We start from the raw sequence: 10,424 nt of genomic DNA on the forward strand, positions 1-10,424 counted from the left end.
ACTCCTGTCTTTCCCTAAGAAGCGTGTAATTGGCATATCGAATTTCGAGAATGAAATTTCTTAACTAGGGGAGAATGTGACATTCGTTACAATACCGGGTACACCTTAGCATTCACCGAATGAATAAACGATTAACCACTTATTACTTAATGAGAAACCTCCGGTTCTAGATCGCTGATGACATCGTGATATTCATAGTGTTATCGATACGATTAATATGAAGCCTATACTATTAATGTTTGTTTGCATGTGTGTTCTAAGGGAATTTCAGCAGAGTAACGAGATGCAGAGTGAATAATAAAAGCTTTGATTTCATTACTGATAATCTTACAACTATATATAGGGGATGACACATTCGTTAACTTAAACCTTAAAGAATGTGTCATTCGTTACATTAACACTAACGGATGAACAACCTCATTCGTATTACATTAGTCTCAACGAATTTCCCTTCATTCGTTGTCACATTCATTAATCAAGGTTAAAGAATGTGGCTTACATTATAGCGAATGTGTTACGGGGTAACGAATGGCCTTACAATAGAGCGAATGGGGTTGTTTACCAAAATACCCCTTACATTATCCAGTAATATAATAATAATATAATAAAGACGGAGACGCCCAAGTCGTGTATCAAGAAACTCCCCCTCGTCTTGAGCTCTTTATAATTTATTTCTGGAACATCTTCGTCTTCTAGTCATTACAACTATGAATCTTGAATGCATAATAGACACGAACAACGCGTTGAAATTGCATTGCAAGATTATAATCGCTTACGTTAGCAAACCGGATCTGATTATGAAATAGCGCGTCGTTTTCAGACTCCGATAGGTTAACGAGCCACATCAGATCGATCACACGTATAACACTCGTGTTTGATCTGGTACCCAATACGATTACCGCTTCACCCGACCGATTATCGTAGTACCATCTGTTAAACGAGGTAAATAGACTCTGAGGGTAGATCTTCATCGGTGCCCTCTTCATCATCTTCGGTGGCTTAACTTGCAAGATCATCTTTCTCCAGCTGGTGCGAGGATCAATCTCATTAATGTATTTGTGTGTTGGCACCTGCGGCTTGAAGAACTTGAACCCAAATCTGGTCTCATGTTGCAGATGATCATAGAACCACTCAGCCCATTGATCTTTTCCCCGATTAACAAACGGTCGGTTGTGTAGGTTCCCAGCCGGATCTACACGAGATATCTCGTTCTAATTAGGTGCGGAATCCCTACGTAAGACGTTACGAGCGTAGAAGACGATACGAGTTAACACAATCGAACACACGTTACAATAAACAAGTACTCGTTATATTGCAACCTTAAACACGTGATATCAATCACTGATTACAGGACTCTCTGACTCGTAAACTCGAATAACAAAACTTCTTATTGTTTAAGCCGTAACCTAATCAATATATATCACGACAACTTCGCCTGGCATGTTCAGGCGAAGTTGTCCATAACTTCGCTTGTCTAACAAGTTCGCCTATATCAGCGAACTTGTTAGCTAACTTCGCTTACATCAAATACAAAACATTACAAACTCGATTACAGACACTAGACACTGAACTACTGACATCATGCACCAACAGACTCCCCCTTGGCAGTAGCTTCATCTCTTTAACTTCAAGCACGTGTCTTGTAATCCTCAACAATCTTGAATCTTCATCTTTAAGCATTCACTTTCGCCAGTCACTTCCTTAGTATCTGCAGTTTCGATGTTCGCCATATTGGCCTGTTCGAACACTTCTTCAACATGCAGATTCCAGTTATATTCCCCATTCTGTCTGGAAATCATGGCTCTATTATCATTACCACCCCCATTCTGGTGTGTCGACCTGTTCTGACTACGCTCAACTCTCTCATTCGTGCACTCCTTCGCAAAGTGGCCATTCTGTTGACAGTTGTACCAGCGCACCTTTGACTTGTCAAAACCCGGTCTCTCACCAACAAACTTCCTTCCTGTCTTCTTCATAAACCTCTGTGCTAGGTACCAATCGAGTCCCCAAGTGACTCACCTAGCGGCAGTAAAGCGCATCGTAGATTATCTGAGGGGAAATCCAGACATCGGGTTATGGTACCCCAAAGACGATAAGTTCGATCTCACCGCTTTTATTGATTCGGACCACGGAGGATACGAAATCAACTTCAAGTCTACAACAGCGGGATGTCAATTCTTAGGAAACCAGCTTGTTTCCTGGCAGTGTAAGAAGCATACCACGGTCTCAACTTCAACAGCCGAAGCGGAGTATGTGGCGCCTTGAGTTGCTGCTCACAAGTTCTCTGGATCCAGCAACACTTGAGGGATTACGGTTTGAAGTTTCTTACTACTCCCATTTATATTGATAATTCTGCTGCAATTTCAATCACCAAGAATCTAGTTCACCATTCGAAAACCAAACACATTGAAATCCGTTCACACTTCATCCGTGATTGTTTTGAAAAGAAATTAATATCAATTGATAAAATTTACACGGATTTTCAAAAGGCTGACCTTTATAGCAAAGCGTTTGATAAAACACGTTTTCAATATCTGCTGGGTATAAATGGTTTAAAAACTTTAAAAGATATTCAAAAGCTTGGTTAAATCATTTTATTTCTTGTTTTATTTTGATTTTTGTTGTTTTTAGGGGGATAAATATAAAATCCAAAAAATATTGTGTTTTCAGATTGTACAAAGAAATTTAAAAACTCCAAAAACAATCAAATATTGAAAAATGTCAAAAACATTGAAAAATGCTCCTCAAAATGAGTTTTGAAGCAAAAAAAGGGAAAATGATAGTACATTGACGGGATTGATCTATTACATGAATAAACTAGATTAAAAACTACCGTAAGGCCAGCAATATGATATGCAAAGATAGTCTTGACAGACTATATAGGAACTGATAAGATATAAAGATAATGAATGCCGAACCTAGTGGAATTACATCTTGAAAGATTGATACTATATCTGATTTAAAAAAAAAAAAGTCAAAAGTCAAAATGATTACTGTGTGTGCATGCTTTCATTTTTAAAGAAAATTCTGTTTTGTTTTTATTTTATTTTGCAAAGAAATTCAACTTTATTTTTTCTTTATTTTTATTCAAATATTGGATCCTCTCCTGCGCGATAAGATTATCCGACCTGAGGGTTAATATTTGAGTATTCTGCTTTATTTTCTTGGTGTTTCGTACAAGCCTTGGACCTTCTCCACGTATACTATAAGCACAAATGTGTGAAAGTCATGTATCGAACTAGGGGTTAAGGCATGTACAACTTCAACTTATTTTTATCTTTTTATTTTGTTGAAATGGAACCTTATCTGCGTGTAATAATACCGATCTTAAGGGAAAATTTTGACGTTCTGCTTTATTTTCCTTTTATTATTTTTGCATGAGTCACAGTTAATCAAAATTTGAAAAAATCAAAGAAAAACGTACATGTGAAATTCACTGTATAAGAGATAGAAATGTTATATCTGATTGATGGGGTCCACATAAGGTTTCGTGCCTAATTGAACCAAATTAAAGCATATCGTAAAGTTTTCGACAAGTCTGTGAAAAGTTTAAGCAGACAATTATATCTGCAATCATCGTTGGGTTACGTGTATAATAATCATCGAAATTGAAGTGTTACTTAGTGACATTTTCGTCAATATGATTCCCTGCTCAATTCACAAAAATATGTACTGCTTCGATAGTTTAGCTGTTTACTATTTTTTGTTATTTGTTCATTGAAAATCTTCGAAAATCCAAAAAGATTTTTCTTTCTTTTTCACTTCTGCTTTAGTTTCGATTTACCAAGCTAGCGAATAATTCAAAAGAAAAAAAAAGATTGATCCCCAAAATTTTAAGTTAATCGCGCTTAATGTATTTACAACTGGTATCAGTTGTGATTTAATGGAAAAATTCGTTTAATTTAAACATTGCCGATCCTTGGTTGATCGGGTATAGTTAATGTATTCAATCGAACTCTAATTGGATGTGTTTTATTATATGTTTTAAAACCCTATTTGGTTTTAACATTATTTAATTCCTTAATGAGATTGTGTCTCATTCGCTAAGGAAAAATGGTGATTCGTTAATTGGTTTAACGAATGTAAAGGCTTTCGTTATTTAAAGATTAACAAATGAGATTTCTCATTCGTTATAATGACATTCGCTTTTGTTGTGCATAACGAATGGAAGACATTCGTGTGACCATTAACGAATGGAATGATTTTAATGTATCATTCGTTAAGATTTTAACGAATGACACTTACATTCCGTTAGAAACGTGTTGGTACATGATGTCAGTAGTTCAGTGTCTAGTGTCTGTAATCGAGTTAGTTGGATTTGTGTTTTGGATGTAAGCGAAGTTCTCACAAGTTCGCTGATATAGGCGAACTTGTGGAACAAGCGAAGTTAGGGACAACTTCGCCTAAACATGCTAGGCGAAGTTGTCGTGCTTTATAAGCTGTTAGGTTACGGTAGAAGTTAATATTCATTCATGATCGAGTTGTAACGAGTTTACGAGTTTGTGTAATCGGTGATCTGTGAATCACGTGTTTCCAGTTGCAATACAACGTGTCTTTGTTTATTGTAACGTGTGTTTGATCGTGTTAACGTGTATCGTCTTCTACGCACGTAACGTCTTACGTAGGGATTCCGCACCTACGTAGAACGAGATATTCCGTGTAGATCCGGCTGGGAACCTACAATTGGTATCAGAGCTTTTGCTCGTGATTGTGTGGTTCTGGATTATCACGCGGGTGTAGAAATCGTTCCGTTCGGCAATCATACAGGTGAAGCCGCCAAAGACGATGAAGAGGGCTCCAATAAAGATATTTCCTCAGAGTCTATTCACCTCATTTAATTATTGGTACTATGACAATCATACAGGTGAAGCGGTTATTGTATTCGGTCATGGTTCAAACACGAAGACGATAAGTGTGATTGATCCGATGTGGCTGGTTAACTTATCTGAGATTGACAATGATACGTTATTTACAAGTCAGATCAGGTTTGCTAACGTATGCGACTACGAGCTTGCTATGCAGTTTCAGAAGGTCGTTCGAGTCTGTTACGCATACAAGATTCATAGTTGTAATGACTGGAAGACCAAGATGTTCTAAAGATGAAAGATAAAGAGCTCGAGACGAGGGAGAGTTTGTTGATACATGTTTTGTTCGCCTCGGTCTTTATCATCTTATAATGTAATAGTTTAATGATATAGGGGTTATTAATGTAAATATGCCTAAATGTAAGGCACATTCGTTACTCCGTAACGAATGTGTCACATTCGTCTAAATGTAAGTCCCATTCGTTAACCAAGATTAACGAATGGAACATAACGAATATGGGCTATTCGCTATCATTAAAGTAATAACGAATAAGCTTGTTTATTCGTTAAGTAAGTGTAACGAATGACTCATTCGTTAATTCTATCTTAACGAATGAGGTCATCTCTTATAAATACCCCCTGTAATTTATTTTAATGTAACAGTTCTTATTATTCCGTCATTCCTCTCGTTATTCTGCCCGATTATCCTCTCAACACACACAGTACACACACTAATGTATACCTAGCCTAATTGTATAACGAATCAACGTGAACATCGATGTCATCACAAGATCTAGATCCTTTTATTCTCTCTTAGTTATGGAAACAATAACGAAAGGCTTGACATTCGTTAAACCTAGGTTAACGAATCACCAAATATCCTTAACGAATGAGACAAAATCTCTTTCGTGACTTAAATAATCAGTAACAAACAATTAGGGTTTAGTAATGAATTAAATAATCAAATTAAAACCAATTAGGTTTTAAATTGCATACTTTAAAATACCCGATCAACCAAAGATCGGTAATGTTTAAATTAAACGGATTTTTACATTAAAAATCAACTGTTACCAGTTGAGAATACGTTAAGCACGATTAACTTAAAATTCGGGGCAACAAATTTTTTTTTTTGTTTAGGATTATTCGCTAGCTCGGTAAATCGAAAATATAGTGTAACATCCCGAAATTTCCAAAATGATATTAATTATATTACTTAATAATAGAGGGAAAGTATACTCGGGTTATCGGGAAATAAATAAATAGAGTAGGAGTTGGTATGGGTCGGGCTAGTGTTGGGTAATGGATATGGGTTATGGACTTGGGTTATGAAAGAAGGAAGGAGAGTCCATGGGCTTAAGCCCATGATCCCTAAATATAAATACCATTAACCACCATTTAATCCTCATTTCCATAGACACACACCCAAAACACACACAACCCGAACCAAGATCCGAAGGCGAAAACCCGAGCTTGTTGGTGCTGGAACGTCGTGACGGACCAAAACAACATCAAGGCTTAACCGGGTTCGTAGTTCGACTCGTTCAAGGTACGTTTATAGTTAGAAATCGTTCGTATAGGTTCGGTTTGATTTGAGAAATGATAGATCTGAGTTTGTATGGTAAAAACGAATCCAACAAAGCTAATCTTACTGAAAATGGTTAAGATTTGATGGGTTAATCGATTGATAAAAAAACCCGTAACCTATATGCCTAAATCGCACCATTAAACATCGATGTTAGGTTGATTTGATGGTTGGGGTTTGTATGCGCTGGTCAGACGATCCCGTGGGTACCTAAATCGAGTTATTTGGTTAAGAAACGAAGGTGATTAAGGGATTTAAGAACGAACAGTAGCTGCAGACGACAACTTCGCCTGCAAGCTAAGTTCGCCTGATGAACTTCGCCTGCAAGCCAAGTTCGCCTGATGAAAACTTCGCCTAAAGCCAAGTTCGCCTGATGAAAACTTCGCCTAAAGCCAAGTTCGCCTGATGACAACTTCGCCTAAAGCCAAGTTCGCCTGATGACAACTTCGCCTAAAGCCAAGTTCGCCTGATGACAACTTTGCCTAAAGCCAAGTTCGCCTGATGACAACTTCGCCTAAAGCCAAGTTCGCCTGATGACAACTTCGCCTAAAGCCAAGTTCGCCTAAGGTTTAACTTCGCCTAAAGCTAAGTTCGCCTAAGGTTTAACTTCGCCTAAAGTCAAGTTCGATTAGAGAATAGATTAAAATGATATGTAAAAGTAAGCTAATACTAGGCCACCAGATTAGATCAGGCGAGTATTGATACGTGTAACTTATACAGTCAGCCGAGCTCAGTTAAAGAAGGGATTTACAACTATCAGAGGAAGAAGCAGAGTTCAGGTGAGTTTCTAGGCCCATTCCTTGTTATGTTTTCGGGGCTGTGTGCATACTCGATGTGTTGTTAATACATTTATCCTACGTGATAAGTGTATGCCATATGTGATATATGTGATGGATATGAATGATTGCTTGTCGGTACGCGAACGATCTTCGGATATTGCGCGTACTGTCAGGTTAAAAATAAAGGTACGAATATTATATATAGAAGATGTATGAATATTACAAATGAATACTTGTCGGAGTGTGAACGATCTTCGGATATTGCACGTATCGACAAGGGGTATGGGTGTTAAATGAATGGTGTAAAGAATGCCTAGAATGTTTTTATGCTATAATGTAATTATTGTATATGTGAAGTATGTGTATACAGGTACACGAATGGTATGTGAGTTCTACGTTCGACATAGTAAGTTAGGATGGCAAATCCCTCTAGCTTCTGTCGGACATAGACTCGGCTGGTGATGGCGTAGTTAAGGACTGCGAGCCTTATACGTGATGTAGATGATAGATATAAACGTAGATAGAGACGGTAGGCCTTAAACGTGTTATAGGAGATAGACGCCAACGTAGATAAGGACGGCGGACCTTATACGTAACGTAGATAAGGACTGCGGACCTTATACGTAATATAGGTAGGCGTCAGCACAGGAAAGGACTGTGGACCTTATACGTGCTTTAGCATGGGGGAGGACTGCGGACCTCGTACGTGTTATGAATTAGGTTGCAACATAGGGAAGGATCGTGGACCTTGTACGTGTTGTGGATGTATGATGGTATAGGGAAGGATCGCGGACCTTGTACGTACCATGAATGGTGAACATAGGTAAGGACTGCGGACCTTTTACGTGTTCACGATCGTGAGTACAGGTATAGACGGCGGACTATGAACGTACTCTCGGTAGACTGAGGTTAGTGATTGTAGATATGTATGCATGTATGGTAGCAAGTATGTATGTAGAACAGAAGGGTAACTAGTGAAGTATGGATATGTATCTTCGGTTATGTATGTATGTGTTGTATTGTATGGCGTACGATTAACTAGAACTCACTCAGCGTAGCTGACTTTTAGTATGCACGCAGGTGAGCTGATTATAGAGTTAGCATGAGGATGGCACATGGCCTGGATTGAACGGCTGGCATCTGAAGAAAGAAGAAAAGATGTTTTAAATATAAAGTTTTGTGTTATGGTATCAAAGAAAAGATTTAATGTTTTGTAACAAATGATTGATGTTTTATATTCCGCGAAAAGTTTTAATAAACTCTGATTTGCAGAACTGTGTTTATGAGTAAATCCGACGCTAAAGTAGGGCTACCGGGTTCGGGGCCTTACAAGTTGGTATCAGAGCATAAGTTCGAGAGATTTAAGCATCCTACATGCTTAGACTCGAACAGAGAATGAGATTTAAAATGAGAGAGAAAGAAGATGCCAGTTCAAGATAGCCATGTGTCACTCAAGCAAGCTCAGTAAAGGTAAAGTGTATGGTAAATGGTGTATGTTAATGTTGGCTTATTTGCTAAATGAGGAATGAGTGCAGGTTAGGGATAGGAATAATTGATTGTTTGATTTGACTAACTGCTTAAGTAGAACCAGCACAAATAGACTCATAAAGGGAAGTGTATTTGACACGGAAAGCAACGTGATCAGCTAGTCACAGCTGGCCACTGTTATTACCTGTTAGCCTTGCTATCCTTGTACTAAAAAATTCCTTGAGTGATGACGTTTGTGTTTTCCCTTTTAGAATACTAATGGCTGGAGCTGGAGAATTTGTTGGAACTGGGGGTCGCACTGGACGTCGTGGCAGGCCTCGTCTGGTCCGGCAACCCTCGGTAGAAGAAGCTTCCCACACCGAAGATGAAGGAAGCACAGCTGGAGGAGACCAGAACAACAACGAAGAGGTTCAACTTAGCCCTGCAGTTCAAGCAGCCATTGTTCAAGCTGTAGTTGCTGCTGTGAAGAACCTGAATCCCGAAAGATCTGCGGGAAGCCGTGAACGAACTGCTGAAGGGGCAGGTGGTGATGGTAGGAAGGATGGGGAAGGAGAAAGAGAGGCCTCGAGTGAGGATAAGTCTGTGAAGGTCGATGACAGGAAAAGAGGCCAAGATGGGTGCAACTATAAATCCTTCAAAGGATGCGACCCGCCAAAGCTGACTGGGTTGGGAGACGCAATCGCTACTCTCCAATGGATAACCACTATGGACAAGATTATCCGCATTAGCGAATGCCGTCCCGACCAAGCTGTGGGTTATGCTACTCAGTCATTTGAGGAAGAAGCTATGTATTGGTGGGAAAGTGTGGAGCAGAGAAAGACTAGGGATGAGATAAAGGCGTTGAGATGGGACGATCTGAAAGAGTTGGTGATGAAGAAGTTTTGTGCAGATGCCGAGGTTGAAAGGACAGAGATGAAGTTCCTGAATTTAAAGGCCGGTACGATGACGCATCGTGAGTATACTACTGAATTCAACCGACTATCTAGGTTGGTGCCTGATATGGTTGACACTGAGGTCCAGATAATCAAATGTTATGTGAGGGGATTGCTACAAAAAGTCCGCATGTTAGTCAGGGCAAATAAACCTGCTACTTTTGACTCTGCTGTTGAACTTGCAGAAGTGGTTTACGCTGACCTGGCTGAGGACGATGTGGTGGTGGAGGAAAAGAAGGAGAAGAAATGGGCTACCTCTGCTAAGTGGTCTGGCGAGATGGTGACAACAACTGATGAGAGGAAGGCCAAGGTTGGGAACAAGGATGCATGTAAGACTGGGACAGACAGGTGCTATCGGTGTGGAAAGAGTGGGCATTACTCCCGAGAATGCCCTGATCGTCCAAAGTGCTTCAAATGCGGAAAAGCTGACCACATGGCTAGGGATTGCAAGGAATCAGGGGCGGGAGGTGCGAAAGGATAAAGACTTGGGGAAACTGCAGAGAGGAACACCTGATGAAGGAATAATTGCTTATGCAATGGTTTTATTAAGTTACTTTTGCTTAAGGACTTGTTTTGTGTTAAGGTTTAAAACTTATGTTTATCAGTGACGTGTAATATATTGAATTTGGTTATGAATGATTATTATGCTATGATGAAAGGTTGTTTTAGACAATAGTGTTAAAAGTACTAATCGAAGCCTTGGAAGGATGAGATGAGTCTTGGTACATCGAGGGTCTCATGGACGAGCTACCTTAAATAGCTAAAACACATGACCACCATTCGATGACTACAAGTCAGGAGTAAGAAGGATAACTCAGAAAGCAAAGACGATTCAATA

This window comes from Bidens hawaiensis, unplaced genomic scaffold, assembly GCF_021521415.1.
Source record: "Bidens hawaiensis isolate Kalapana, Puna unplaced genomic scaffold, B.hawaiensis_p1.1 tig00032062_1, whole genome shotgun sequence".
NCBI classification, from domain to species: domain Eukaryota; kingdom Viridiplantae; phylum Streptophyta; class Magnoliopsida; order Asterales; family Asteraceae; genus Bidens; species Bidens hawaiensis.